Source organism: Ruditapes philippinarum, unplaced genomic scaffold (assembly GCF_026571515.1).
Source record: "Ruditapes philippinarum isolate M1 unplaced genomic scaffold, ASM2657151v2 ctg2811_1_1_1_1, whole genome shotgun sequence".
NCBI lineage: Eukaryota > Metazoa > Mollusca > Bivalvia > Venerida > Veneridae > Ruditapes > Ruditapes philippinarum.
Window position 1 is genome coordinate 92,259 of NW_026866368.1, and position 8,403 is coordinate 100,661.

Here is an 8,403-nt window from a genome sequence, read left to right on the forward strand (position 1 = left end):
AGAGAAGACACGACATTTTGAAATTCATAAATTATATGACCTTGACACGAGGAAGGTCAAATTTACCCTCTGCATATCGTTTTATTATGGTTAACATTTCAACTTCCTTTCATCGGTTCAAAAGATATAGAGGGGACATAAAATTACTAACAGACGGACGGACGATATCAGATAACAATAATTGCAAAAATGTTAGGGCGTGCAAAAAGAAATCATGTCAGAAATTACAGTGTTTAGAGATAAGATATTTTATGGTATACATGACCTTATGATTCACTACTTATAGGCTATGTCATATACATAATAATCATCCTTAAAGTGAAAATGGCCCCGCCCTTGAGCCATTTATTTTTACATAGCTTTATATATAGGATCTTTAATAGCTAATATGTGGTATCTTTTTTTTTATTTCGAAACGAGAAGTCGTTTCAATAGACTACAGAAAAGTCAGTATTTTTTTTTTCAAAATCATTGTAAAATCAGATTTCTCCTTATTTAGGAATGGCATTAAGTTGAGTTTCCGGTATATTTTAAAGCCGCAGCCTTCAGCTTTAATTTTTTGATGGGAAAACGATTCTGTGTTTCAATAATTTTATCTTGCAAAAAATCCATCATATCACTGTTACGCCATCTCAAAACAACGTCCCGAGAGTTATTTATAACGAGCCAGTGACGTTTGTTTCTAAAAATAGAAAGTCGAGAAACGAATCCTCCGCTGTAGAGGTATTGAGGGGGTTTCCTTATTGTTGGCGTCAAATTTCCTATTTTTCATTATAACTCTTTGGATTGATTAATATACGAAACGATTTATCTAAAAAATAACATTTTTACTTAAAAAAGTTAAAGGTCGCTTTAACGATATATATCTTATATCAGTTACTCTTGATAAACGTTTCCAGGGAAATATACATTAATTTCCTGTCACTACTAGATGGACAATGTTACTATGTAATGAGCTTAAAACATTAAAAAGTAGAAATTCTAATACTAGACATTAATAGATCTGTTATATCACGATAGGTCTTGTCTTCCTAATTGACAACACCAATTTTACTTCTCTTACATAGAAAATATAGCTTGAGCGACACATTTTTTCCTTACTGTTGCGTAGCAACTGATTTACTCCGCGGTGAGATAATTCAAATTATTGAACATCTACGTCTGATAAAAAGACTTAATGTGTCTACTTATATTGCGATATTAGATTTTCTTGATGGAACACAAATATTTTGAGATAAATTTTAATCAATGTTAGAGCGTCTCATTATACTATAGTAAAACCTGTGTATGTCGAAGTTGAAGGGACTTTCAAAGAGACTTCGCGACATCGGGACTTTGACTCATGTTTCTGAGATTTTTCTGAGAAAAGTTCGAGCCATGGACGTTTTGAAATTGCTTAAATTAGAGTTAATTAAATATATTTCGTGTAATTATGACGCGACACAGGGTGTTGTTGAAACTAAATTTGAAAAAACACTTTTTACTTCAGGGTTATTATTTACCACACAATGCTATCTGCAATATTTAAGTGAAATTAAAGTGATTCATGAAAATCATTTCTCAATATTAAATATGTGATACAAAAATTTGCCAAATTGAAGGAACGTTCGTGCGGTGTGTTGTCGCGATGTCACATTGTCGCTCGGCTCAAATCGAAGGATTGCTATTTGTATAGATATAAGCCAAGCGACAACGCGCAGTTTGGCATGCTTCGCTAGCGACAGGACGACAAGACGACAGTGCGAAAACGCGCCATTTGGCACAAGACGAAAAGGCGATAACGATATAGATTGTGTTGTCGCTACGCAAAGTGTACCAAATCAGCCACCATACTTATTTGATACAGTAAAATTCAATTGATTTTCCTGTATGGTGTTGAAACATACCAAAATATTAAATCATTCAAATTGTTAATGAAATATGTCATCTACTAAGATTGTATCTAGCTAAGGATGTAGGAGCTTTTATATTAATTTTGTAAAATGTTTTGTCTTAGGAATTCTCATGCTGAGAGACTATTTCATATCATTGAAAAATAAGCAAAGAAAAATATGGGTCACCGTGATTTTTTTTTAGATATGCCATGTTTTGTCAAACTACCGTAATGGCAAGGCTTGAAAGATTGTTCAGTCCTTCATATTAGGGTATATTTATATATTTTTGACTGATTCAACTAAAATACAAAAACTAGAGCTGGTACAAATTTATTTCACAGCTTTATACAATACTTTACACTATTAAACAGATTAGAGATCATAAATCTGGTAGAATGTTTGAAAAATTCATCACCAAAATGAAATAATCTGTATCTGCTATAACTATTAAAAACACTGTTTTCCGTATATGGGTAGTATTTGAAAAATCTAACTATTTATTTATTTAAAAAAAAACTATTTATATATGCGTGTTCTTAAAGTATGATGTGGAAAATGACTTTACCAAAAGTTTTAAATAATCAAATTGATATGTCACCGTGGAAATTTTTTCATTATGCAGACTAAAAGAGTAGCACTTTTATTTACAAAATTTACTTATTTAAAGGTGAGACAATTTAACTTTACCATCCAAATCAGTTTTACTTAACATTTGGATTATATCAGTTAAAATTGTTGTTACATTTAAATTTTACAACCATAACAACAGTAAAATATATGTTTCAATTTTCATTTTTGCTTCTTTCTGACATAATTAAAGTATACCCCACCCACTTTTTAGCATAAAAATCACTTTTCACAAAAAATAATCAAGATTGCTTATAGGCAGCATATTTAACTTTTAAGAATGGCTTGGAGAAATGGTGTATTTTGTCAGGCTATTTGTCCGTCTGTCTGTCTTTTTGTCTCTCTTATTGTCACACCTAAATATCTCAATAGCTTAAAATGCCTAAAAATTCACAACTTAGCAGTAGCTTTGATGTAGGGAGAAGGATTTTTATGCATTAAGACTATTTGCTCATCTGCCTGGTCTGTTATTGTCTGTCACACCTTAATGTCTAAATAGTTATATGGCCTAAAATACACAAAATAGCAGAAAAGTGGCTTAATGTACGGCAGAAAAAAACTTATTGTAATTATAGGTCTGTCTATTTGCCCATCTGTCTGTTTTTGTCTGTCTGTCATACCTAAATATATTGATGGTACTGAGGCCTAAAAATACAAAACGTAGCAGAAAACTAGCTTATATATATATCGAGGGGTGAAAGCGGAAGAAGTCTAAGTGCATATCTGTAAATTTTTCAGGAGAGACAAAAAAAACTGTCCTGTTTTTTTCAGGTTATATATATTATTATCATTTGTGTACTCTGATATGAAAATCAGTTATATTGTACATTTAAAAAACTTTCTTGAAAAAAAAAATGAAAGAAAAAAATTATATTTGTAAAAATGTACTTAGACTTTTTTCACACTCAATATTTTTCAAAATATCACAAATCTGGTAAATGCGAAAAAAGTCTAAGTGATGGAAAACAGGAAATAAATACCCTATTTAGACAGAAATGCTCAATACAGAATAAGTTTAATCATTACTTACTATTCTCAATATAGAATTGGAAAGAAAATAATATAAATTTCAAAAATAAATTCACTTGGACCTTTTTCGCAGTAAATGGTCATTTAAAATTTGCCTGATAAGTAAGTGACATTCAATCATATTAACCAGTATCTTAAATAATATTAAAGTTTATAAGATTCTAGGACTAATTTAGGTTTCTACATATATCATCACAATTAAACAATTTAAAACTGCATTCAGTTTCTAAAATAATGTCATTTTTTGTCTAATGGTCAACACATATAAACAACTATAATACAATGTAATACACTTAGTGTTAACCATATGAATGCAATATTTAAATGAATGGTTTAATAAAAGCTATTGAAGGCAATTTACACAAAATGGACATTTTCAGATTTAGGCACTCGCACTGGACATAAAAGAAGGGCAAAGACTATGTAATCTTAGATTAGTAATAAAAAAGTGTTAATGGTATATTTACAGGAAAAACAGCACATTTGTTACAGTTAACATTCTGCACAATTCACCACCCAAAAGTACATCGTTCTTCATAATTTGAAACATAACGATTCTTCAAAATCAAGAAAAGATGTTGTCAATTATTATTTGGCAAGACCTGATAGAAATCACTTTTCATCTAAATTTTGTACAGGGTGTATAATATTGTACACAACAAATTAGATGTACAGAAAAGTCTGAAAAGTGTTGATGAATTATTTTTTAATGATTTATAAATTGCATTAAATTTAAACAAGAAATTGTTCCTTGCAATTTTAAGATGACCATACTGATATCACACTGACTATGATTGTCAAATCTCCAAAATATGTAAATATTGAATTCAAAGTAGTAAAAGTATTGGTAATAGTAGTGGTGCTTGTTGTAATGGTAGTATTGATGGAAGTGGCAATAGCCATGTGAATTGTAGTAATGATATGAGTCTAACACTACAATCACTGTCACTTCTACAGTATCAACAACTTACAACTCTAAAAGTCACTGCTACAATATCAACCGCTGACAATTCCACAAGTCAAACTCTACAATCACTGTCACTGCTACAGTATCAACAGCTAACTATTTCACAATTCCAACTCTACAATCACTGTCACTGCCACAGTATCAACAGCTAACAATTCCACAAATCCAACTCTACAATCATTGCTACTCCTACAGTATCAAAAGTTAACAATTCCACAAGTCCAACTCTACAATCACTGTCACTGCTACAGTATCAACAGCTAATAACAATTACACAATTCCAACTCTACAATAACTGTCACTGCAACAATTCCAGCTAACAATTCCACAATTATTACTAAAGAAATCACTGCAACAGTATCAACAGCTCATAATTCCACAAGTCTAACTTTACAATAACTTTCATTGCTACAATATCAACAGCTAACAATTCTACAAGTCCAACTCTACAATCACTGTCACTGCAACGATTCCAGCTAACAATTTCACAATTCTAACTAAAAAAATCACTGCAACAGTTTCCACAGCTAACAATTCCACAAGGCTAACTCTACATTTACTGTCATTGCTAAAGTATCAACAACTAACAATTCCACAAGTCCAACTCTACAATCACTGTCACTTCAACAGTATCAACAGCTAACAATTCCACAAGTCTAACTATACAATAACTGTCATTGCTAAAGTATCAACAGCTATCAATTCCACAAGTCCAACTCTACAATAACTGTCACTGCTACAGTATCAACAGCTATCAATTCCATAAGTCCAACTCTACAATCATTGCCACTGCTACAGTATCAACATGCAACAATTCCACAAGTCCAACTCTAAAATCACTGCCATTGCTACAGTATCAACAGCTAACAATTCCACAAGTGTAACTCTACAATCAATGTCACTGCTAAAATATCAACAGGTAACTATTCCATAAGTCCAACTCTACAATCATTGCCACTGCTGCAGTATCAACAGCTTACAATTCCACAAGTCCAACTCTACAATAACTGTCACTACAACAATTCCAGCTAACAATTCCACAATTCTAACTAAAAAAATCACTGCAACAGTATCAACAGCTGACAATTCCAGAAGTCTAACTCTACAATAACTGTCATTGCTAAAGTATCAACAGCTAACAATTCCACAAGTCCAACTCTACAAACACTGTCACTGCTACAGTATCAACAGCTAACTATTCCACAAGTTCAACTCTACAAACACTGTCACTGCTACAGTATCAACAGCTAACAATTCCACAAGTCCAACTCTACAATCATTGCCACTGCTTCAGTATCAACAGCTAACAATTCCACAAGTCCAACACTACAATCACTGTCACTGCTATAATATCAACAGCTAACTATTCCAAAAGTCCAACTCTACAATCGCTGTCACTTCTACAGTATCAAATGCTTACAATTCCACAAGTCCAACTCTACAATCATTGCCACTGCTACAGTATCAACAGCTAAAAATTCCACAAGTCCAACTCTATAATCACTGTCAATACGCTAAAACACTGATATTTTTTGGTCAATTCTCAGAACTCATACATACTCTATCGATTAAGATAGCATGAATAAAAATGTCTTAAGTTTATATATGTATTATTCTATGGTAATGAGGGTCCATCCTCATTTACAAGGCACAAAAAAAAGCTTTCGCTGTCGAGTACGGAACCCGGGACATGTCACCAGTCACGCCCTTGAAGCACAAAAGTGGTGATAATTTAGCACCATGGAATGAACACGGAGTATTAGCCAAAGACATTAATTTTGATCTAAAAGTAGGCCGCTGCATGTACGGAACTGTAAGCGAAGGGCGTGCAAATTCATTTTTAGAATACATACTTATATATATCATAGACAACATAACACAGAAGTAAAGGAATCTTTTCAGACTTTCCCATAACTACTTTACGACAAAAAGTTTAACATTCTGAAATGAACTACCTGTTCAATTGGAATAACAAACAATTCACTCAGTATCATTTCAGTACTGTTACTTGTTTTAACATTCAATATCATCTTCTAAAATCTAGGTTCAACATATATATTAGAAATACAAAAATGTATCTTCACAACCCAAAACTTCAGAACTGTACGGTAGCACTGGAATAATCATGCTGTCAAACAGATACTAGTGTAAGCTGGGCCGTTAAATTTTTAGCACCAGGACATTGTTTTTGTTGCATAATCAACAAATAGCAAATAATTTAAGAATAAATTGACAATTAAGGAAAATAAGACAAATAAATTAAAGCTATATTAAATAAATTTCATGAAAACAGAAATAGCGACATTTCATTCATAAATTGGGTTCCATATCGACTCCAGATCTTATCATGGTGTCAAGACAACCAAAATGAGTTTTATAATCATAAATATCTGCGACCTCATTGTGGCGAAATCGGAAGTACAATTTCTGTTTGCATAAGAAACTCCGCCTTCGGATCATCCGTACATCAATATTAAATCAACAAACATGACTATAAGTAGCAGTCCTTATATAACGGTATATTTCCGCATTGTAACGGATGTTTTCATACAAATTTAATATTTTTATGAGATGATTACTATTTCATGAACGCCTTGCCAAGTGCACCGTGAAGCTAAAACGGTTAAAGTGTGTTTGCACATGAAAATCTTATATTTGCTGTAGTATAACACTGAGACGTAGCACATACACGAACTGATTATAGCCTTCATTTGCATGTTAAAATTCGTATACGAACTTTAGTGTTACCGTGGGGTTTTCCGTTTAAAATCGTAATTTATGAATAATGTTTGATGAGATTTACAACAATACTGTTAAAAAGGTTAATGAAACTGTATAATGCTTTGTAATAATAATAATAATAATAATAATAATAATAATAATAATTAAGTGTTGTTACAAGAAGAAAGAAGAAAGAACTCATATTGCGTCACAAAAATTTGCCCTGCTTGCTGCTGTACCGGTGGTCTCAGGTGGCTGCGAATTTTGGGCCCTGCATTCAGTGAACTTAGTTCTCCCTTGCTGAAATATTCCTTGTAGTTTTCTTTAATTATCTTGGGCGGTTATTGGGATTTAGTTAAAGATTTAAGACAGGATGCTGAAAATAGTAATTCTGATAGAACAACACAATAACAACAACACCAACAAATCGCATAATGGGCAAGTTAATTCATAACCTCTGTTATATTAAACAACAATAATTTCAATGAAAGAGCAAACATTGAATGAGTTTATCTATTGACTTGAAGAAATGCATGTATACGCATAAGTATAGAAATTTTGTTCTTTGTTTTTAATAATGAGGACATGATACATAAAATGTGCTTCATCTTCAGTTGCATTAATTGCACACATTTTACACCGCACTCGTGCTATAAATAATTTGTTCCATCAAGTCACACATAGCTGCATGTTCCATCAAGTCAGACTCACATAGCTGCATTCTTAATTAAATCATTTTTATATAAAAAATACCTGTTAACTTTCTAGTTTTAAAGGAAAGTCTCAATTAATGATAGGTTTGTTTGATCTTCCTTTTAAAGTTTAAGAATATCAAGCTATTTCTTTAAAAGTCGGAAAATCATTATTTTAGACATTTTAATCTTTCAAAATAAATGTTCAGACTTATTGTTATAAATATTTCATTAGAAACTTTTCACATCTGATTATTACATTTTATGTTTACTTAAAAACCTAACAGGTTAATTAGGTATGTTGATCATATTAACATACTATATACATGTCGGATACATATCATAAAGTTTAATAAAATAGAAAGTTAATGATGCATGCTGATTGGTCGTTTTTACAATTTATGACACATTGTTAAAATTATCATTTGAGTTTGGCTTGTACTTGGTTTAAAATGTTGTGATCAATAGTCAGATTGAAACCTTGGTCTTGTGA